The 21,644-nt window shown below is 37.6% G+C and overlaps 1 protein-coding gene and 1 pseudogene across 3 annotated transcripts in view; both read right to left on the bottom strand.

Annotated features, from left to right (window-relative positions):
* UVRAG (UV radiation resistance associated) overlaps nucleotides 1–21,644 on the bottom strand; it is a 383,712-nt gene that overhangs the window by 82,760 nt on the left and 279,308 nt on the right. The gene's annotated exons all lie outside the window — the stretch shown is intronic.
* Nucleotides 86–21,643, bottom strand: LOC141508365 (small ribosomal subunit protein uS5 pseudogene; annotated as a pseudogene).

Here is a 21,644-nt window from a genome sequence, read left to right as displayed (position 1 = left end):
ACCACAGCTGCTCTTCCATATCTTTTCATCCCTGGTCAAATTTCCCCATGGTTTCTTCCCCCCCCCCCCAACCTCTCAGCTAAGAACTTTATTTCAAACTTTACTAAGAATCAAACAAAAAATAAAGCTCCCCCCCTTCTTCATGTCATATCACTCTCATGTCTACTATCACAACTAGTTCACTCCTGTTTCATAAAGAGGTGGCCCTTCTCTTTAACTAGACAAACCCCATGACCTGCACAAGTGAGTCCATTCCATCCTCTCCCCTCTAGCAGTTGGTCCTCTTTATTATTCCCACTCTGTCACTTATCTTCAATCTCTTGGTCTGCCAGCTGTTTCCCTCCTGCTTACAAACATATTCATGACTCTTCATTCTCAAAAAACCCTTTCTTGATCCTTCCATCTCCATTACTGTCCCATATCTCTCCTGTCTTTTGTAATTAAACTACCTGAGAAAGCAGACAATAGAAACCTCCATTTTTCTCTTTTCTCACTCTTCTATAATTTGGATTCTGACCTCATTTAACCAAAATTGTTGTCTGTAAAGATATCACTGATCTCTTAATTGCCAAATGTAATACTTCTTCTCAATTCTCATTCTTCTTGACCTTTCTGTAACTTCAGACACTATCATTGTCTCCTTGTCTGATACTCTCTTCTTTCTAAGTCCTAAGATGATACAGTTCTCTGAGGTAATGTAATGATATTAGAAAAAAAACTATATATAATATGTAGGCATTTCCCAAAATATACAACTATAGTAAATACTTGCCACTATAAATTATTTTGTAGTCGCTTTTTTAATGAAAGAGCTATGGAATATTCTTAAGGTGATAGTACATATATGGTCATCCAACTCCCTGGAGGATCTAGGAGGAGAGTACTTTAGGTTTTACAAACTAAAGAAATGAGAGTTATCTTATGTGTATCTAACTTGTACATATATTTCCAACATATGTATGTACATGAACATAATCAAGATTCATCTGAGTAAAATAAATTTCTCACACTTCACAAAGAATTGCAAGGCAACAAATCTTTGAATGAAGTTGATGGGATGGTTTACAATATAATGCCATATTCCAGTACTTTAGAGAATGCCAGACATTCTGAGATAAACTAAAATGTCAAATTAGATCAATAAAAAAGTATGACTAACCTCACAAAGATGTGCAGGATATTATTTCTTACTAAAAACTGCAAAGGCCACTGCAATAAGGAAAAAAAATCTCCTAATACTTGCTACTACATTAACAAATAGGGAAGGGAGAGTCAATAAATGGCATCTGCTGGGATACAAACAAGATAGAGGGGTAATTTTTTTTGAGGGGGAGGAGGGAATATAACTTTAGATATTTTCTAAATGACCAAGTTGTCTACTTTTTGATAGTTGTCTATTTTTATGATAGTTTATATTAAATCACTTTTGGTCTTGGTAAAATGGGACTGTACTAACTTGCTTTTGGGACATTTTAATTTTATGAAATGTACACTATGTATTTGAGGTTTTTTGGCAAGGCAATGGGGTTAAGTGACTTGCCCAGGGACACAAAGCTAGGTAATTATTAAGTGTCTGATCCAAATTTGAACTCAGTTCCTCCTCATTCTGGGGCGGTGCTCTATCCACTGTGCCACCTAGCTGTCCCATTCTATTTTTTTAAAGTATGAAAGCAACATTAGATCTCTCATGACTTCAATACATCATATTAACATGCAATTAAAAGACTGGAGAAAATAAGACTGAAGGGGAGTATGACTACTATAAAAAAATTGACAGTCTATCCTATGTAAGAAAGATGAACTTTGTACTGCTTGATCTCAGAGCCAAAATGAAAAGCATCTTTGCAGAAGCAGAAAAGAGGATATAGGAAACAATTATAAGGAGGTAAATTTGGGCTCAATAGAAGCAAAAACTCCCTTAAACTATAAAATGCCTTAAGAGAGCATGATATACCCATTACTAAAGTATAAGTTATTTGTCTGGGATGCTGTCAAAGTGCTTGATGGTAAAGTAATAAATGGGCCTAAATATCTTCTGAGATTCTCTGGGGATATCCTATTTGGATACTGCCTTGTGGCATGGAAGTGACTCTGAGCTCCAGAAGGCTATATCATTAGCGTCATGCTGTGTGGTAGATCAAACCAAACTAGAAATAGCTAAAGAAGGGGCACAGAAACAGTTTGTGTGTCTTGTTATCTGAAGACCAGCCAAAGTAACCCTGGAAAAGTCTACCACTAAAAGGTTGGCCCCCAAAGGCTAAACTGACCAAAGGCATTCAGGGGACAGGGTCAGGTCGGGGGGATTGAATTCAGGATTGCTATCTCTTTATAGGATATTCACAATAAAGAGTATAGAGAACTTTAAAAATTCAGAGTTGCTATCACAAAATGCTTTATTTTTTATATGCCTATTGCCATCTTATGTTTTTGTAATTCTTTACTATTTGCCAAGTGCATTCATATGCATAACTTGATCCTTGTAACAACTTCACACCTCACCTCCCTCCCTCAGGAAAGCCAGATGGGTATTACCTTTAGAATTTCACAGATCATGAAACCGAAGTTCTGGGATGAGATGGGTTAAAAATAATTTAGTAACAGAAGGACTAGACCTAACATTATCTAAATCTTAGTCCAGGATCCTGTCTACTGTACTACCATACTTGAGGAAGCAACTAGGTGACACAGTGGATAGAGCTAACAGGTCAGAATCAGGAAGACTCACGATTTTGAGTTCAAATTTGGCCTCAGACATTTATTACTACCTTACCTTTGTGATCCTGAGCAAGTTGCTTTATCTTGTTTGCCTCAGCTTCCTCATCTGTAAAGTGAGCTAGGGAAGGAAATGGTAAATCACTCCAGTACTTTTGCCAAGAAAACCCCAAATGAGGTTAAAAAGAGTCCAACACTAATGAAATGTCTTAACACCATACTTGTAGATTCATTTGTAAACTTCTCGGTTAACACATCCCTTGAGATCCCCTTATGTGAACTACCTGAATTGGATTATTTTCCTAGTAAAAGCAAACTGAAGATAGCCTCTCTAGGGGAACGGGAGTTTTGAGTAGAAGACCAGAAAGTGGAGAGGGGGTGAAACAGCACTCCATTGGACCATAAGGTGATAATGAAAGAAAAAGAAGGAAAAAAAAAAAGAGAAAAGAAATTTTGAAGCACTCCATGGCACAGAATCACTAAGAGGCACAAACTGTCAAGGGTTAATTTCATATTTTTGGTATCTTTGCTATAGATCTTATGGTGGCAAAAGCCCAAAGTGCTACCAGAAATCAAAAGGGTATGAACTCAAAAGATGCTATTTATTAGCTATGAATGAAGTCAAGACATTCATTCAGTTTGACAATGAGATAAGAAATGCCTACCTAATAAGGATGCCATAAAGGGAAAAAAAAAAAAAAAACCTTTGTAAAAAAGGGAAAATGTTACATAAACACCAGCTATTCCTAAAGTGACTTCTGCTACTGTGTGGAAACAACTGCTAGTTTAGTACTGAATAGAATGAAACAACTTCTTTTTCAGGACTTCTCTTGTTTCAAACAACACAATATCAACAACTGGAAAAGGGGAGTTGCCCTGATAATTTGTGAGTTTGGGAGTACAGTTTCCCTTTCCAGCAAGTTAAAAATTGCAAATGTGTTTTTCTGTTTTTGCTACTTAAGCACAGTATGATGACAGCTGCCAACAAGAGCAGAGAATTAGGGAAAAGAAAGCTCCAGGAGTATTCATTCATTTAGTGGACTCTGTAGAATATCAATTTTAGATTAATAAAACATTGCAGTGTCCTTAAAGGTCTGTTCTTGCCTTTGTCCTATTTAACATTCATAAATGGATGATGTGTTTATCAATACAAATGATAGGGGGTCCCCAAACAACACATATATTTGGATGATGGGACAAATCTAAGAGGATAATTTTAATATAAATAAAGGCAAAGTTCTGCTCTTGATTTCAAAATATTAATAGTAAAAGCAAGGATAAGTTCAAGAGGAAAAGACACATGAATTTTAATGAACTCTAAGTTCAGTGAGTCAACTTTGTGAAACTGTAGTCCAATATGTTTGTTGAAATTTTAGGCTGCATTAATAGAGGCAAAGCCCAGAGTGACAAGAGATTGTCCATTAACCTCTACTTTGTTCAAACTACTCCCTTGGTAGTTTATGTCCAGTTCAGGCCAACACATTTTTAAAAAGGACACTGACAAATCAAAGGAGTTTCAGGGCACATAAATGGAAGCTAGCAGTTGAGCCATGACATGTGAAAATAAGTTGGGTATTGGAAATGTTGACCTTTGAGAAGAGAAGATTTGAGCCAGAAAGACAAGACAGTTATATTCAAGTATTTAAAGGATTATTACATAGAAGAGAAATTCAAATTGATCTTACTACAAGAGGGCAGAATTCGAGCAACCAGTGGAAGCTATTAGAGGAAGACTTTTGGCTGATACAAGGAAAAAAACATTTAGTTATTCAAAAGTAAAATGGACTGGCTTGAGAAGTTTCCTTATCACTAGAGGTAATCAAATAAAGTTTATCTTTAAAAAGTCATTTTGAAGTTTTCCTCTTTCATTTCTTCCTTGTTTTGGCTCTCAGATATGAACTTCACATGATAAAGCGGGTTCCATGGCCACCTTTTTCTGTATTGGTTCTATGTGCACCCAAATCCCTCCATTTGTCCCCTCCTCTCCTGCCCCCAGTGATACAAGACCAATGGAGTGAAAAAGCTGTGTCCTTGCTCTTATGCTTTTTAACATGATATTTTCAGTCATGTTATCAAACACCTTCACTGAGTGTGAACAGGGCATCAGGGTCAGCTACCACACTGATGATGAATTCTTCAACTTGAAAATGTTACAAGCCAAGACCAAAGTGGAGGCAGTGCTGGTGCATGATCTTCCATTTGCAGATGATTGTGCCCTCAATACAGCTTCTGAAGCTGAGACGCAACAAAGTATGGATGATTTCTCTGAGACTTGTGCTAATTTTGGCCTAATAATTAACTCTGAGAAAATCCAGGTGCTCTATCAGACAGCACTACACCATCCATATGTGAAACCATCAATTATAGCAAATAGAGAAACTTTGAGTTCTGTGGACAAGTTCATTTACCTTGGTAGTGTCCTTTCCAAGGAGGAATCCATTGACAATGAGGTTGACACTAGCATTGCCAGAGCTAGTTCAGTATTTGGGAGGCTCCAAAAGAAAGTGTGGGAGAGAAGAGGTATTAGACTGACTACTAAACAGAAGAGGTCTACAGAGCTGTTGTGTTGACCTCATTGCTGTATGTCTGTGAAACCTGGACAGTCTACCAGCGCCATGTTAGAAAAATGAATTGCTTCCATTTAAACTACCTTAGGAAGATTCTGAAGATCACCTGGCAGCATAAGGTCCTTTCTCCAATGCAAATTCTTTTACAGAGAGTGCTTCTCTCATAGACTGGTCTTGGTGTTCAAATGCCAAACATATGCTTGCCTGAAAAATTATTTTATGGAGAAATCACACAAGCAAACTCTCACGTAACAGTCAGAAAGAGCAATACAAAAACATTCTCAAGGTCTCGCTTAAGAACTTTGGAATTGATTGCACAACATAGAAGACACAGGCACAGGACCGCCCAGCATGGCATGCCCTCATCAGAGAAGGTGCTGTCCTTTATCAGCAAGGAAGCATGAAAATAGGCCAAAAGAAACAAGAGATACACACATTTAGAGAATTCACCCAAAATGTTCTCTTGGACTATTTTTCCTTGACATGTGGTAAAAACCTCCATCCCCCAACACTGGGGGGTATGCATGCCTGGAATGTTCTCCCCTCCCTTATATCTCCTGGTTTCTCTCAGGTTCCAGCTACAATCTCACCTTCTACAGGAAGCTTTTCTGGATATCTTTCAATTTTAGTGTCTTCCTCTATTGATAATTTCCAGTTTATCCTGGATATAGCTTCTTTGTATATATGTGTTGCCTAGAGTGGAAGTTGAAGCTCTTCTTGGTCAGGGATTGTCTTGTAGCTTATTTTTGTCCTCAGAACTCTGCACATTGCCTAGCATATAATAGGAGCTTAATAAAGGCTTTCTGAATGACTGATGCCAGAGGAGAATTTACATTAAAAAAAAATGAATGAACTGCAATCAGGAGCAAAAGAGGACATCAGCATGTCTTACAGATGATGGTTCTATTATTTTCTGTAATTCATATTCAAGACCAGTACAGGGATTAGACAGTTGGTTTAAAAGGAATAGCCAATCCCCCCCAGTCAAACTGCTCATTTTGTCTGAAGCACAGCTGTTTGGATAGCTGGGTCATGAGCTTCCTTGGTTATAATAATGTGAAAGTAACATTTACATGTCTAAGTCTCTTTTAATCTCTTAAAATACCATGGAGCGATGTTTATCAGGTTTTTAAGACACAGGCACATTCCACTGAGATGACTTCATCCTGAGATAACTCTTACATTACACCACTCATTATATTGGGCTTATATAAAGAAAAAAGTCAAAGGTTCACAAGCCTCTAAGAAGAAATTTAAGTGACATTATAAACCCAGTCAGATTTTTGTTTGGCTACATCAAGTAATTTCCTTTCTGTGGTTAGTTTCACAGTCACAGTTCAAAAAACTGGATATGGTGACCAACACAATCAGTATTGTGCATATCAGGTTGGCTAAACTGTTGACTTTGTTTCTCTTGCTTTCTTTTCCAATTAGGTTTAATTAGTTTTGATTTTAGTACTTCATTGAAGGGATTGATTCTCAAGTGATAAATACACAAAAATCCATTCAGGTTTCCAGGCACTCAAGGGCCTCCACAATCTTGTTTTAGCCTTTTAACATATATTCACCCCCCTGTACCAGAAGGGATGTACTTCACATTTCCTAATGAAATTCCTTCCTTCTTTCGACATCTTGATTAGGTTCCAAATTTTCTATGAAGCTATAAAATAACAAACTCCCCAAAGCTAAAAGATACTTCAGAGGTTAGAAACCTTCTCTTGGGAGTCAAGAGACCTGAAATCCGGTTCCCTTTCTAAGCAATGTGACCTTAACCAAGTCCATTCCCTTCCCTGGGCCTTCATCCAATAAAATGAGATGTGACTGACTAGATAGTCTTTAAGATTTTATCAAACTTAATTAAGTTGAGTCTAAATAATCATTCAGTCCAACCTTCTCTATAACAGGGATCCTTTCCAAAACATAGTAAGGAGCAATCTTCTAGTCTGTTCAAAGACTTCTAGTCTGTTACCAAAAGGTTATAAAACTTTGATCCATCAATAATATCATGACTATGTCAGTATCCCAAAGATCAAAGTAAAAAAGGACTCATACATGCAAAAAATAATTATAGTAGCTATCTTTTTTTGTGGGGACAAAGAATAAGAAATTGAGTAGATTGGCATCTACTCAACAACTTGGGAATGGCTGGATATGAATGTGAAGAAATAACTATTGTGTTATTATAAGAAATGACAAACAATATAGTTTCAGAAAAACCTGTGAAGACTTATATGAATGAATGTAGAGTGTAGTAAAGCAGAACCAGAAGCATACTACACACAGTAACAGCAATACAACATTAATCAACTGTGAAAGACTTAGCTATTTTGAGCAATACAGTGATCCATGACAATTCCAAAGGACTCATGATGAAAACTATTATCTACATCAAGAGAATTGATGAACTTTTGAGTACAGAATGATTTTTTAAAAAAAATTATTTTCATTACCTTTTTTGCTTGGGGGGGGAAATCATGGCTAATATAGAAATGTTTTGTATGACTTTACATGTATAATGAATCTTATTGCTTGCCTTCTCAATGGATGGGAAAGGAATTAGAATTTGTAACTAAAAATAAAAGAATGTCTAAAAAAACCCCCAGCATATGATTAAAAAACAAACAAAAACAGAAAATCAACTCAAAGACTTCCAGTAATAGAGTGAGGAATCTCATTATCTTATGAAACATTTTTGGATAGCTCTAATTGTTAGGAAGTTTTCCTTTTATGGAAACCATCCTTTTGATGGCTCATTGAGGGAGGCAAGGGAAGTATTATTAGTCACAAAACTCTCCATTTCCTTAACTAGAAATTCTATTAATTCTGTCCTTATCTCTTTTCTTTTTAAAAAATTTATTTAAGGCAATAGGATTAAGTGACTTGCCTAAGGGTCACACAGCTAGGCAATTATTAAATGTCTGAGGCCCCCTGACTTCAGGGCTGGTGCTCTAACCATTGCACCACCTAGCTGCCCCTCTTTTCTCTTATTCCAACTTGACTTATGCAGCACTATTCTTTGCTCTGAGAGCTTTCATTCCTCTAATACCTCATTATTTTGTCAGGAATTATTCATACTCCAATTTCCTTTCTCATCCTGATCAGAATTCCAATTCTACCCTGTCCTTTGCTCTACAATCCCTTATAGCACATTCCTTCCAGTAGTAGGCAAACTTCAGTCTTAGAATAATTCCTTCAACCACTTTTCTCTGATCCTATTCATGAGCTGCTAAATAGATCTAGTGGAAATCTCACAATCTCTTTCCACCCCACCCCCCTGTAGAATTGTACTCAGTATTGCTGGACAAGCTATTCAAGGTTACAAGCCTAAATTTTTTCCCCCTTTAAAATATCATATTTCAAGCTCTAGAGTCCTTTATTGTGGTGGCTACTAAATCTTCTGTGATACGACTCCTTGACACTTGAATTCTTTCTTTTGGTTGCTTGCAGTAATTTTTCTTTGACCTTAATTTTGGCTATGATATTTCTCAAGAGTATTCATTTTGGAGCTTCTTTTAAAAGGTGAAGAGTGGATTATTTCAATCTCTCCTCTGTTCCCCAGTTATAAAAGCTCTAAATACTTTTATTTGTAAGATTTCTTGAAATAGGATGTTTAGACACTTTTTATTGGTTATGGCTTTCAGGTAGTCTAATGATTTTTTTTTGGTTTTGGCAAGGCAATGAGGTTAAGTGACTTGCCCAAGGTCACACAGCTAATGATTAAGTGGCTGAGACCAGATTTGAACTCAGGTCTTCCTGACTCCAGGGCTGATGCTCTATCCATTGTGAACCCTAGCTGCCCCTAGTCTAATGATTTTTGACTTGTTTATCAAGTCAGTTGCTTGTCCTGTGAGATATATTATGTTTTCTTTCTTTCTTTTTTTGTTATTTGACTTTGGATATTTTATGATGTGTCATGGAGTCATTAGCTTCTTAGTAATCAATTCTAATATATCCAGACACTTTCTTAGATAAAGTTTTGTACTTCTTTATTCAAGCTGTCAATCTTTCTTTTTCTTCCATAGCCTTCATTTAACATTTAAGATTATTTTTTAGCTGATTGGACTTGTATCCAACTTGCCTTTTCTCTTTGAGGTTTTGCTTATAATTTTTTTTTATCAGGCATAGCTCAAATTTATTCCTTGTTTATAAAAAAACAAATCTATGTGGTTGCCACAGCAGCTGCCTGGGTCCTCTGCACAGACACACAAATGTGAGTCTTCACAAGAGGATCTGTGAATTCCTGATAGGGAGACTTTGTGAACACAGTCTCCTTCCACAGGTCTGGGGTTAGGCAGCTCTATGTTTTAGAGATAGCATCAAAGGTAGCTTTAGCAAAAGTTGCCCAGAGTTGCAGTACAGCCTCTTACAGAAGTGTAGTAGTCATCAATTCCAGCCATCATTAGGAGCTTCTTATGCACAGGAGCAGAAACAATGCCAGTACCTCTAGGGGAGGGGATCAGGCGCACTAGAACCAATCCACAGCGCCCAGTGACCTTGCAGGGCACTGTGTGAGGCTTGTCAATCTTGTTCCCCCAGTAGCCCTGTCTCACAGGAACGATGGAAAGCTTGGCCAGAATGATAGCACCACAAATTGCTGTGGCCACTTCCTTGGAATACTTGACACCTAGACCAACATGGCCATTGTAGTCACTAAGGGCCACAAAAACCTTGAACCTGTCCAGCTCTAGTTTGTTTCTGAACAGGCATGATCTTCAGAATCTCATCTTTCAATGAAGATCCCAGAAAGAAATCTATGATCTCAGACTCCTTGATAGGAAGGGAGAAAAGATTAAGTTTCTTCCAAAGACTTGATCTCCATGTCCTTGATGAGGCGGCCCAGCTTAGTGACAGGAACCCACTCCTTGTCTTTGGCCTTTCCTCCCCGGGCCCCATGCAGCTGCAGCCTTGACCACAGCCCCGGCCCCTGCCTTGGCCTCCATTGCTGAAGCCACTGTGGAAGCCGCCTGAAGCTCTGACTCCCGGGCCCCTGGGGCCTCCTGCTCCTCCTGCAGCACTGGCGCCGTCTACCATTTGGTGTTCACTGGAAGTAGAAGCTGCTTATAGATATTTTAAGTCATTCTCTTGCTCCGGGCTTGTGTCTTGAATTTCCCTATCAACATAATAACTCTTTAAAAAAAATAATCATCCTGCAGCTGGTAGCATGGTGGATAAAATCTAGGGTCACAAGTCAGGGCGACCTGAGTTCAAATCTGATCTCAGACATTACCCAGCTATGTGTGACTCTGGGCAAGTAACAACCTCTGTTTGCCTCAATTTCTTCAAGTGTAAAATGATAACTAATAGCACCTATTTTACAGTTGTAAGGATTAGATGAGATAATATTTATAAAAGTACCTGGCATATTGTAGATACTATGTAGAAGTTTATTCCCTTCCCTTTCCTTCTGTTTATTCTTCCAACCTACTTCTTGACATTAAGCGTTTGTTAAAAAAAATGTTTCTTTTATGCTCTGTGTATTTTGAGGGGATGTCTGGCCTGAGCTTCTGTCCTCTTATGTCCTTGCATTATTTTTACAGCTCAAGCTGGGGGTCTGGTCTGCAAGTTTTCAGTGCTCCCAAAGTGACATGATCCAGGGTAAGATCTCTTCACTGACTTCCTGATTAGGGCTCTGCAAGCTCCTGAACCAGGTCTGAGTCTGTTGGCAAGCTGTCCCTGATTGAGAGTTTCAGTACACTGCTATTGGACCCAGCCACTATGAGTCCTCTGGGAGGTTCAGCAATTCCAGACCAACTCCACTACAGGCTTCTTCTGTAGGCTAAAAATGAGTCCCCATTCTGTTCCTAGAATCAGAGTTATACAGCAATTGTATGGATACCAGAATTTTTTCTTCTCAGTATGGCCCCTGTTCCTTTCTTCCCAATTTCTGTCTTGGACCTGGGTAGCAAGAAACAGAACTGCCAGACGGTAGTCATTCCTACCTACAGCACTACTTCAGGGATCTTCTGGGATCTCTTCCTATTCCAATGTTCACTCTCAGCAATCTTTCTATACCTGCTTTCTGGAATACTCCATGTGCATTCTTAGTCAGATCCCATCTGAACTAACTATAGATGTCTTTCTCCCTAAGTCCTCCTTGACTTGAACATGATATCTTTTTGGGGGGGGCAGGGGGTGTTTCTGGAACATAATTCTTTTTACTGTGTCTTCTAGTTCTGAAGGAAATTTGGTGGGAAAGCTAGTTTGTACTTCTTCAAATTCTTTTGCTATTAGTTGAAGACTCACAATGTTGGGTTATGCATATTATCTAATTTCAATTTGTCTCTCACTGCAGTAAAGCAATTATTTTAATTCCTCCCTAACTGATTCCTCACCTTACTACTCCCCATAGAAGTTATTTCAATGTTTTCCTTCCCTGTTCTCATGTTTCTTCCTTCCCTCAGCTGGTACTTTTTCTATTATTAGTCCCATTTTTCAAATGAAGAAACTGAGGCAGAGGTTGTAATTTACATACAGCCACCTTTTGTGGTAGAGCGGTATACAAGTACAATACTCCACTGATTATATCATGCTGCTTTGCCTTGGAATGGTATTTAGGGTCCTAAGTAAACTGATCCATCATAGTTTAGTATTAAGAATACTGGACATGGGGGACAGCTAAGTAGTAGAGCAGGGTTTAGAGCATTGGTCCTGGAGTCAGGAGGACCTGAGTTCAAATGTGAGTTCAGATACTTGATACCAGCTGTGTGTCCTTGGGCATGTCACTTAACCCCCCATTGTCTTATAAAACAAAACAAAAAAAGAATACTAGTCATGGAGTCACAAGATGTAGATTGAATTCTGGCTTTCCCATATAATGGTTCCATGGTCTAGACCTCCATTTCTTCATCTGAAAAATGAGGAAATTGAACTGATGATCTTTAAAATCTTTTCCATATTTAATATTTTATAATGACTTAGACAAGCAAGTGACCAACTAGGTTTTTTACTTTAAAATGAAGGAGTTCTAGACAGGACTAATAGTCTTATCACCTGAGAACTACAGGAAAGGAATAAAGAGATGAGCCAAGGTGTGGGAATAAAAGGACTAGAACATCTTATTGGAGCTATTGGTGCTTTCAAAATGTCTGACTCTTAGTGACTCAATTAGGAGTTTTCTTAGCAAAGATTCCAGAGATACTGTGCAAAGATACTATGTGTCCAAGTTTGAACTCTCCACGATGAGGCTTCCTGACTTAGTACTTTAAGTCCAATACTCTTTCTACTGTGGCACTGAGCCGGCCCACTCACATTTATATACAACTTGTAGCTTATTAAAATTTTTTTATCACAACAATCCTATGAAATAGGGAGAGGAAACTGAGGTTCAGAAAAATTATGTGACTTGCCCAAGATCACAGAACTTATAAAGGTAAGTTGCCAAGATTGGAACTCAGGTCTTCTGTGTGTATGTGTATGTATATGAATATATGTATGCATGTATGTATGTACAAGTATAATAACCTGTGTTTTTTGTGACAAGTTCTCATGAGAAGAATCAAGAATCATATATGATCAGGAATCTTACTGTATCCAATGAGTTGCCAAGTCTTGTCATTTCAACTTCTACAATCTGTAATCTGTAGAATCACCTGCATCCCTCCTTTTCTCTCCATTTACCATGATGACAACCTGAGTTTAGGCCTTCATATCTTGCTAGAAGTTCTGCAATTTCCTGATTTATTTCTATGCCTCAATAGAATGCCTTCAATTTATCCCCCATAAAGTGGCATCAATGCCACTCCAAAGCCTAAAAAACTGTGGTCACTCTCACATTCACTCCAGGATAAATTAATTAAAAAACAAGAATATTTATTTTCAGTTTTATTAGTGTTTTAATTTAATGTCACAAACATTTATAGATTACTTTTGCTTCATAAAAGTAGTCTCTTGTAGCAAAGTAAAATAACTAAGTAAAACTACAAATATAGTGACCTTATCTGAAAAGGCATGCAACATTCTCATCTGTAGGGGCAGCAAGGTGATGCAGTGAATAGAACACTGGTCTTGGAGTCGGGAGGATGGGAATTCGAATCCAGTCTCAGACACTTGACACTTACTAACCATGTGATCTTGGGCAAGTCACTTGACGCTGACTGTCTCAGATCCAGGGTCATCTCCAGTTGCCTGATTCATATCTGGGCAATAGATTCAGATGACTCTAAAGGAGAAAGTGAGACTGGTGACTGAGCACAACAGTCCCTCACTCAAATTCATGGCATCACCTCAATGATGTCTTCAAAAATGAAGGACAACAGCAACATATTCACCTTTTTAAAACAATTAACAAATCTATTTTTACTCCTTTCTATCCCCATTCTATTAGGGAATATAAAAAAGAAAAACAAAATAAATCCCTTCAATGGCTGTTATAAAAATATTCAGGGTGTTTCAAAAGTTTTAATACAATTTTAAGGTTTATATGCCCAAAGGGCAACAAAAATATGCACACCCTTTGATCCAGCAATACCACTTCTGGGTCTATACCCTGAAGAGATGATGAAAAAGGGTAAAAAAAAATCACTTATACAAAAATATTCATAGCAGCTGTTTGTGGTGGCAAAGAATTGGAAATCAAGTAAACATCCTTCAATTGGGGAAATGGCTTATCAAACTGTGGTATATGTATGTCATGGAACACTATTATTCTATTAGAAACCAGGAGGGATGGGAATTCAGGGAAGCCTGGAGGGATCTGCATGAACTGATGCTGAGTGAGATGAGCAGAACCAGAAAAACACTGTACACCCTAACAGCAACATGGGGGTGATGATCAACCTTGATGGACTCGCTCATTCCATCAGTGCAACAATCATGGACAATTTGGGGCTCTCTGCAATGGAGAATACCATCTGTATCTAGAGAAACAACTGTGGAGTTTGAACAAAGAGCAAGGACTATTACCTTAAATTTAGGGGAAAAAAATCTGATATCTTATTGTCTGATCCTGCTATCTCTTATACTTTTTGTTTCTTCCTTAAGGATATGATTTCTCTCTCATCACACTCAATTTGGATCAATGTACAACACGCAAACACAAATTGCCTTCTGTGGGGGGTGGGGGGAGGGAAGTAAGATTAGGGGAAAAATTGTAAAACTCAAAATAAATAAAATCTTTAAAAATAAAAAACAAAAAACAATTTTAAGGTTTAACAGCTAAAAATCACATTGGCTTCTTTAAAAAAGTTTTATTGCATTAAAAATTTTAGAACTGGGCAGCTAGGTGGTGCAGTGGATAGAGCACCAGCCTTGGAGTCGGGAGCACCAGAGTTCAAATATGGCCTCAGACACTTAATAATTACCTAGCTGTGTGGCCTTGGGCAAGCCACTTAATCCCATTGCCTTGAAAAAAAAATTTTAGAACCCCAGGTATACAATTCATCCTCCATTCTAAATCTTTTACATCTCCTTTAATAGAGAGTATGTTTCATCATCTGGACTCTGGAATCATGGATCATCACTGTATTTACTTATTTCCCACCAGGATACACTACTTTGGGATTTCTCTGACTTCTCCATCATGCTCCAAGAAGCTGACCACTGGGAAAACTTCAAATACCTGCAAGACTGATTTAGCCTTGGTACTAAGATTTCATCACTACTCTGATCCTCTGATTGGAGGTTGTAGTCATAAACTTCAAAAATCTCCATTTAAGGAGAAGGGTCAATAAAGATAACTCATAACACCTAGCTATTCTGTGTGCTCCCCTCCCCTGAACCTTTCAGTATGTTGTGTCTCCAATTAGATTGCCAGACCCCCACAAAAATTTCCCCTGAATTCCTGATGAAGACAGTCCATGACCCTGAACATGAAAGCTTTGAGAATAGCAACACACTACAGACTAGCAGACCTGCTTCTACGTCAGTCCTCCCAGTCATCATTGAGAAGATGTCTTTGTCATCAACAGCACCAACAACTGTTAACCAGTTGCCTCCAAAGAACAGTTAGGAAAGGGCACTCAGTGGCAGCACTCCCAGATCACTGGTCCTGCTTCCAGTCTAGACCTCACAGACAGTATGTGGGAAAGCACAGCCTATGGAGAAGGGGCATCATGCCAACTGTTTGTCACAGACCAAACAGACAAGACAGTCCGACCAAAGCTGCAGAGATAGGAGATCACAAGTGCCAAAGAAGTCTAATCACCACCACCACCACCACCACCACCACACCCCACCACACCATTGACCACAATCTCCCTTCAGATCCTGATAGAGACAAATGCCTTGATAATACTAATGCTTCTAGGGGGCGGCTAGGTGGTGCAGTGGATAGAGCACCGGCTCTGGAGTCAGGAGTACCTGAGTTCAAATCCAGCCTCAGATACTTAATAATTACCTAGCTGTGTGGCCTTGGGCAAGCCACTTAACCCCACTGCCTTGCAAAAACCTAAAAAGAAAATAAATAAAAAATAAGAATGCTTCTAGCCAATGTCCTCAGTTATCACTCTGTGAAGAAAACCCTATGGAAACATAGACTGAAAACTGAGTTTTCAGGTGCTATAGCCACCACTAAAGAAGAAAAAAACTCTTGCTACCAAAGTCCTTTGTCAAAAGTATTTCCACTAAAAGCATTATCAAATGGTTCTACAGCAAAGATTGACATAATTTTATCAATAGAAATAACATTAAGAAAAAAGCATTAACATCTCTTCTATTGCTCTGCCTTAAGGACCATGGGACTTTTCAATCAGACCTATAGTTAAAACTTTCAAATTTATATTGTCTCCATTAGAATGTGAGTTATTTGAAAGCAGAGACTGTTTTACTTTCCTTCTAGTATCTTTAGAGCTTTATTATAGTTATTCAGTCATTTTTCAGTTGTGTCCAACTTTTTGTGACTACATTGGAGTTTTCTTGGCAAAGAGACTGGATGGTTTGCCATTTCCTTCTCCAACTCATTTCACAGATGAGGAAACTAAGGCAAACAGGGTTAAGTGATTTGCCCAGAGTCACACAGCCAGCCAGAGTTTGATGCCAGTTTTTAATGGAGAAAAAAAGTCTTCCTGGCTCTAGGCCCAGTATTATCTATTGAGTCAACTAGCTGCCTCTCTTTAGAGCTTAGTATTATTGTGCTTTGTATGCAGTATGCATTAAATAAATGCTTTATTCTTTCATTCATTCATTTATGTAGTGGAGAAGCCACAATGGAGACTGGATCCAATCTTGGTCCAAGATGGATCATTTAGAAATCTGCTATGGAAGCATCTAAACACAGGAGGGAGACTGAAGGCTGAATATAACAAATGACAAGAGAAATAGCTGTAAGCCAAGCTGTGGTTTCCATGTCTTCATTTGAAAATAAACTAGTAATAATATTCATTCTCCAGGATAGTAAACATATGGAAATGTTACCTTAACCTTAATGGATTTGATATGAATAAATAAGATCTAACTTATAAAAGTACCAGAAAATTTTAGTGCTTGGAGAGACCTAGTCCTAGAACATTTAGTTCAGTCAGTCAATGAACATGCATTTATTAAGAGACAACTAGGTGGTACAGTGGTCAGAGTTTTGGTCACAGAGTTAGGAAGACCTGAGTTCAAAATCCATCTCAGATCCTTACTAGCTGTGTGATCCTGGGCAAGTCACTTAAGCATGTTTTTTGCCCCAGTTACTCTAGTATAAAAAGAGGTTTATAATGGCACCACCTTCTGGGGTTGTTGTGAAGATGAAATGAAGTAATATATGTAAAAAGTTAGCACAATGTCTAGCACATGGGAAGAGTTTGATAAATGTTTGTTCCCTTCCCCTATTAAGTACCAGGTACTCTTGTAAGCACTGGAGATACTAAGGAAAGGAAAAATACAGTCCTTGACTTTCATATGATAAGTCAATGTGGACTAATCATCAGGCCAAAGTAAAATGGTTAAGAAATAAAAACACTAGGGGCAGCTAGGTGGCACAGTGGATAGAGCACCAGTCCTAGAGTCAAGAGAACCTGAGTTCAAATTTGACCTCAGACACTTAATAATCACCTAGCTGTGTGATGTTGGGCAAATCACTTAACCCTATCACCTTGCAAAAAAACAACAACAACCAAAAAATAAAAACACCAATAATCTAAGTCTTTTGATTCCAAGTCCAGTGCCCTTTCCTTGCCATTATTTAGCATCCTCTTATAGATGACTATGATCTGCATTTGCCATATAGTATGAACTGGCTATGTGATATAGTGGATAGAGCATTAGACTTTGATGATATGAAAATCTGGGTTCAATCCCACCATATCTATTTATTAGGTTTGTGATCCTGGGAAAGTCACTGAACTGCTACATCCTTCTAGTGGGAAAGAATGGTATACTTCAGTAATCCCTGCCACTCAGGAAGTTGAGGCTAGTGCATCTCTTCAGTTTGGGAGTTTTGTAGTACAATGAAATAAAAGCCAATTGGGTGTTACTAAGTTTAGCATTACTATGCTAAAAGTCATCAGATTGTCCATAAAGGAGAAAACTGGTCCAGGTTAAAATTGGAGCTGGTCATGATGATCAGAATCTGACAAGGCCCCCAAAAAGAAGTCTCTGAAATTCCAAGTAGGACAAGAAAGGGAGATCCTTTTAAAAACAAGCTAAAAACAAACCAACGTTTCTGTGTCTCAGGTTCTTCATCCATATAATGAGAAAGATTGGATCTGTTGGCCTCTTAAGTCTCCTTCTCTAAATATATGAGCCTATGACTGAGCAACACCTAATTTAGACTATTCTCAAAATCCTAGATGAAGTCAGTGAATCATAGAATGTTTGAGTTGGAAGGGATGTCAGGGGCCAACTATCCAAGTGTTACACGAACAAGAGAATTCCTTCAAAAACATACCACCAACATAGTTACTTAGGCTTCAATAGATTTTTATATTTCATTATTTCTCAAGTCTACCCAACCCATTCCATTTTTGGATTACAATGGTCACCAGAACAATTTTTCTTACACAAGCTAAAATCTGCTTCTTTGCAACTTTGACTTGTTACTGAGATAATGTTAGATTTGAAGTCAGGAAAACCTAAGATCGACACCTCAGACATCTACCAGCTACATGACCCCGGGTCATACCCGTTTAACCTCTCTCTGTTACAATTCCCTCATCTGTAAGATGGGGAATAACAATAATAATAATAATAATAATAAATAATAACAATAACAACAACAACCTGTTGTGAGGATCAAACAAGATAAAAGTACAAAATGCTCTGCAAACTGTAAAAACTATAATCTTCTAAGTCTTACTATTTCTATTACTTTGATTGTAATTGTTGGGACTAACAAGAACCCTTTCCCATAGGACAGATTTTCAAATACTTAAGTTAGCCAAGGCCCTTTATCATCACATCCACCATCTGGAGCCTCTCTTGATTATCACTTTTCTAATTAAAATGTGACATCCAGAACTTAATGTAGTCTTCTAGAAGTAACCTAACCAGGGTGGAGTAAACCAGGGCTATCACCTCTGCAGCCCTAGATACTATGACTCTTTTAAGGAACAGAAATTTAAGATTTGACATTTATAACTATTAAATTGCATCTTTATTAGCTTTAGTCCCAAATTCCAGTCTGTCAAGATCCTTCTGAATACTTTTTTTATGCAAAATGTTAGCTATCTCTGTTAGATTTGTTTCAACTGAAAATTTACTGAATAACTAAATATTAAATCAGAACTGAATAGTACTCCATCAAACAAGGTGACAATAAATCTCTCCAAGAATAATTTATTAAGCACTTAATAATGATAGTCACTATGTTAGTTTGAAAGGATAACGTTTTTAAAAAATTAAACCATCCCTGCCACAAGATGCTGTCTTTATATCGTGAAAAACAACACAAAAATGTCAAAGTGAATAAAAAATAGACATAAAATTATTAAAAAGTAATTTCAGAGGTGAGGCATTAGAAACTTAGGGAATCTGCAAATGCATCCTATAAGAGGTAGCATGTGAACTGAGTTTGATGGGGTTGCTGTGAGGGGTGGAGTCAAGATTCAAAAGAGGAAAAGGGGCTAGAAAGTAGGCCAATTTGACTAGAATTTAGAATGTGGAAAGGAGAATCACCTGAAAGGTAGTCAGTGAAGTCCATTAAAAGTCCAATAGAAGGGATATATTTTATACTTAAGAAAATAGGGAGTCAATGATGCTTTTTGATCAAAGAAGTGAAATGGCCAAGCCTATGCTTTAGAAATATTACTCTGGCAGCTATATGGGAAAATGATTTGAACTGGGGAGAAACTGAGGCAAAAGGATTAATTTAAATTAATTAAATTAATTTAATTAAATTAATTTAAATTAATTTGCAATAGCAAAGTGAGAAGTAATAAGAACTACAGTGGAATCTATATAGATATATACAGAAATGGGATGGATGTGATAAAAATGATGGCTATAGAAAAGACAAGATTTGGCAACAGACTGGACATGGAAGAGTAATAGTGAATTCAACAATAACTGGAGATTGGTGGGTTTGAAAGGAAAAATGGTTTAAAATTGTAAGTTCTTTTTGAGGGCAGGGATTGCCTTTTTGTCTCCTTTAGTATCTTCAGAACTTAGTAGGTACTTAAAAATGTTTACTGATTGATTGGACATTTTGAGTCTGAGATGCTCACGTCAAATGTAGTTGGTGATGTTCACTTGGAACTCAGGAGAGAGTAAGAATAAAAATACATATCTGGAAGTCATCTGCAGAGAGATGATAACTGACCCTTTGGGAGCTAATGAAATTACCATGACAGAAGGTGGAGATAAACATTTTTCAACTATTTCAAGTCCTGCCAGTGACACAAACTAATAAAGTCATTTAAGTCAGTGAATATCCTATGCAACTGTCCAAAACTACAAATTGCAGGGACGGTGCTGAATCAGCAGAAGTTATTGGAACCATTGAAATCACTAGTCTACTTAAAAACTTAATGTCAATTGTTACCATTATTTTTTCCCCCACCTCACTAATTAGCAATGTCTTGGTATTTTTCAGTGGCAGCCAGAAGAAAAAAGGTTTTCAGAATCTTAGCAGAATCTAGGAGTATCTTGCCTTTCTTTTTATCAGTGCATCTTCAGCACAGCATCTGGCCCATTATTCATAGATGAAGAAATTAAAACTGCATAGTTACTAAAATGTCAGAGTTGGGGTTATCAACTTGGGAGGGAGGTGCTGTTATCACCCCCCCAGTCTATGGATGAAAAGACTGAGGGTTAGAGAAGCCAAATATGCACTCAGGGTTATAGAGTCATCAAGTGCCTGAAACAGTATTCAAATACAGGTTTTCTTGACAGGCAGGCTCAGTTCTCTATCTTCAGTCCCATACATCTAAGTTGGTCTGGTAATATGAATTCCACCTCCACAAGAAGCCCAGGTTTACTGAGAATCTAAGGTTCTTTCTGTTGTCCCACACTGCCAAGTCTTTATGTAACTCTAATATAAAAGACATCAGGCTGAGGTTCGTCAAGAAAAGAAGTGACACCAACATGTAGAAATAATACTCTCTACTGGACATGAACAAGGCAATTATTGAGTGAGTCTTCCTATTTATTCAGATAAAAGACAACAAGGTTTCATAAAAAAAGCAACACAAACAAACCCATTGCTTCTATAAACAGAAAAATCTGAAGTTTCAATTGATAATATATTTAAGTTATAGCCAAAACTTGGATACAACTGAATATGATATTCTAGTTGAAGTATGTTCCAGTACAAAAAAATGAAATAATAAGGTTGGTAAACTGGTCTTTCACACAGCTGGGAAAAGTATGGGATGTCTTCACACACTTAAATGTTAATTGTATACATATACACACACAGATACACACACACACACACACACACACACGGACATATAATATATTTTTTCATGATGTGTAGTGGCATAGTCTTTAAGTAGCATACCAAATGGCAAGGAGTCTGGGGACATGTAAAGATCTGTCATGCTGGAAGGACTATCTATTTTGTCACACATGGTATTTTTATCTTGCCCCTGAAGATAAAAATTGTACATAGAGATGTCAAAGGTATAAGATTTTTCCTCTACAAGAAACTTGCTGGAGAGAGTAAAAATCCGGAAGGGATCAGATAGTAAAAAAGGTACAAAAGGGAATCTATGAGCAGCAGTATAGTAAAAAAGCAAAGAGCTGTAAAAATGTTATTCTTCCAGTGGGTGAAAACCAAAGGAACTTCCTTTGTAGGCACTACAACTGTTATATATTTCTATTTTTTGTTCTGGTTAATAATTTCATTGATTATATCATTAAAAACAAGCACTGTTCCATTAGTTGATTTAATAAAAGGTCTCTAAATATCTTGTAAAAGAGAAAAAAATTATGCTAATCAATGAAGGGATAGTGGGATAAGGTAGGGGGCAGAGAGAGGAGGGAGAGGGAAAAATCCAATAAATT

This window comes from Macrotis lagotis, chromosome 1 (genome assembly GCF_037893015.1).
Source record: "Macrotis lagotis isolate mMagLag1 chromosome 1, bilby.v1.9.chrom.fasta, whole genome shotgun sequence".
NCBI classification, from domain to species: Eukaryota; Metazoa; Chordata; class Mammalia; order Peramelemorphia; family Peramelidae; genus Macrotis; species Macrotis lagotis.
Note: the sequence above shows the minus strand (reverse complement) of the source record. Positions and strands in the feature narration are given on the sequence as shown.